This window comes from Arachis stenosperma, chromosome 7 (genome assembly GCF_014773155.1).
Source record: "Arachis stenosperma cultivar V10309 chromosome 7, arast.V10309.gnm1.PFL2, whole genome shotgun sequence".
In the NCBI taxonomy this organism is placed as follows: Eukaryota; Viridiplantae; Streptophyta; class Magnoliopsida; order Fabales; family Fabaceae; genus Arachis; species Arachis stenosperma.
This window is the reverse complement of record NC_080383.1, coordinates 43310607-43313682: the sequence shown is the minus strand read 5'-3', so window position 1 is coordinate 43313682 and position 3076 is coordinate 43310607.

The window sequence follows — 3076 nt, the reverse complement described above, 5'->3', positions numbered from 1 at the left end:
ATGATTTTGGCCCAAAACTAAACCAACGGACTGAACCGGTTGGACTGGGTCCAAGGCCCATCATATAAAAGCCAACACTTACCTTTTCTTCCTTAGATGAAAGAGAAGCACGCTGAAGAAGAGAGGGAAGGTTTAGAACCCTAACCCACTTTCTATTTTAATATTCAATCCTCCATAATTCTCAATTCGGAGCTCCGATTGCCGCACCGTTTGCAATGACCACCACATCGAGCTCTTCGAAACCATCCGAACGAAATGGTAAGGAATAATCTATTTCTTACACAGTCTCTTCTCTCTTTAATTTCGAAATTTGTAGTTAATGGGTGTTGAAGATTTTGGTGTTTTGATGTTTTAGGATTGAAATAGCTTGAGAAAACTGTTGGGTGAAAACTTAGACTAGTTGACCATAGGATAAGTTGAATTATGCGAATGGTGCATGTTTAGTGGATATAGTTAATGGATGTTAAGTGGATGTGAATTGTAGTTGAAATTAGTAAGTAGTATTGATGAATTATATGTTGAGATGATTATGGTGTACTTGGAGTTGATGAAATTATTATATATATGTATGAATATGGTGAATATGAAATTGAGTTAATAATGAAGAATTGGTATTTTAGGTAACTAAATGATTGATGAGTAATGGGTTGGTGTTTGATGAGTTATGATAATGCTTGAAATGGTTTTGTTTAGGATTGGGTTGATTTTGGTTTGGAAAACTTGAGGTTGTGAGTTTTAGTAAAAACAAAATTTTAACCAAATTTGACGCGTTGTAACTTGGCCTTCAGACCCTTAAATTTGGTAAAACTTATCTTAAATAAAAATTGGGTCTAAGTAGTTTATGATGTTCTAAGAACAGATGAAAAATGATTTTTAATGAAAAAGTTAAAAACCAAGAAATTTGGTATGCATGTGCACACACAGTATCGTGCGCACGCACAGTATCGTGCGCACGCATGGACCAGAGCGAAGTAGAGAGTTGTGCATACGCACAAGGGAGTGTGCATACGGATACCTTGGAGATTTTACAAGTTGTGCGTATGTACACTATGATGCGTACGCATGGAAGGAAATTTTGTCTAGTGCGTACGTATGCATATTGCCATGCGTACGCGTGATGCCTTATTTTATACTAACAATTATGTTTTTAACTGTTCGACCTTCCCACCAAGCTTGTGACCCTCCGAAACCACTGTTCTGTTGAAAATTCATAGTTTTTGAACTATCAACCATTCATTTTTCATATCTCTGAAAACTTTGTTGAAGGCTCGAAGGCTAAGTCTTAGGCTATAGAATATGAGTAAGTGTGTTGAGGGAGATAGCTTTGGTATCTAAGGAGACTTGAGAAGTGTATAATTGACTTGATGAGGTATTGAAAATGATGAATGAGACATAATTGAGAAAGATGTTGACATTGATGAATTATGATTGAATATCTACATGACTTACGAATTTGAAATTATTTGAGACACGAATTCCCTTGGTGAAAGTAGTGGCTTGTCACCATTTGTTCCAGGTTGAGAACTGATACTTTATTGACCCTTTATTGCAAGATGTGACCGGGCACTTTAACTCCCCGGGTTCTCCCACGGGTATGCACAAAAACCAAATGGTGACTCAGACACGGTCGTGGTAGAGGGAGAGGTTGGAATAGTAATGAGAAACCTAAAATGACGACGAATAATCCTTTGAACTTTATGAGTGCCCTGGAGAACATGGCTGCTGCTAAGCAGGCAACTACTGAAGCCCTTGGTCAGCAAGTTAATAGCAAAAATGGGGGTAACGACAAAATAGGCCGATGACACCGGTCTTTAGAGGGCACAAATCTGACAAAAGCTGACAATTGGTTTCAGACGATGGAGCGAGCATTGCGAGCGCAACAAGTACCTGAAGATCAGTTTGTCGAGTTCGCTACTTATAAGCTGATAGGTGAAGCTCAGTATTGGTGGCAGCAAAGCTGATGCCTTCTGCATCAAGATAGTATTGCGATCCTTTGGAATGTATTTTAATCTGAGTTTTATAATAAGTATTTTTCTAATTTAGTCAGGACGGCGAAGGAGCTTGAGTTCTTACACCTGAAGCAGGGTTCAATGTTCAGTGGCAGAGTACACCAGTGAATTCGGGGAACTATGTCAATTTTCTAGGATTTATCACGGTGCACTGGGGGATTTTGAAGAGTGAAAATGCGTAAAGTATGAAGGTGGTCTACGGAGTGACATGCTCAGGATAGTAGGCCCGATGACGATAAGAACTTTCTCTGAATTGGTAAACAAGTGTAGAATTGCTGAGGATTGTGTGAGAAAGGCTATGTCAGACAAGGGTGATCACTAAGCTTTTGTTAGGAAAGATCAACGGAGGAACTTTGCGCCTAGAGGTCGGAACTTCAAGCGAAGAGGCTATATTTTACAACCACCTCAGGATAAGAATAATTTTTGGAGATTCAACAATAATACAACAACCAAAGACGAGGTAAGGGAAAGCAGGTTCAGAATCCTTCCAATAACTTGACATGTAAGAGATGTGGGGCATATCATCCTAATACTCCGTGCAGAGCTGAATTGGGTATATGCTACCATTATGGTGGAGCTGGACATTTGTCTTAGAATTATCCAGAAAGAAAGAGACAGGAAGCTGGGAGAGTTCAGCAGTAGGGACGTGTGTTTACTATGGCAACGAATGGTGTTGAGAGGTCAGATACTCTGGTTAGAGGTAATTGTGAAATCGGTTATAAAATCTTAATTGCTTTGTTTGATACTAGGGCATCACATTCATTTATATCGTTTGAGAAATCCAGTGAGTTAGGATTGAAAATATCTATGTTAGACTATGATTTGCAAGTACATACTCCTGCCTCTGAAGCTGTCGTGACTAGGTTAGTGATGATTAGATTTTTGATGGTATAGAATTTCACAATGAATTCTCGTTGCAAGTATAGTTTCTAAACCAATCAATAATCCTTTCATACAAAAAGTTGTTTGTCACTAGTACAAACCCCTAAAATTTATAAACTGAAGTATTGAACCTCGGGTCGTTCTCCCTAGGAATTACAATAAAGTGTCTTGTTATTGGTTGTGAG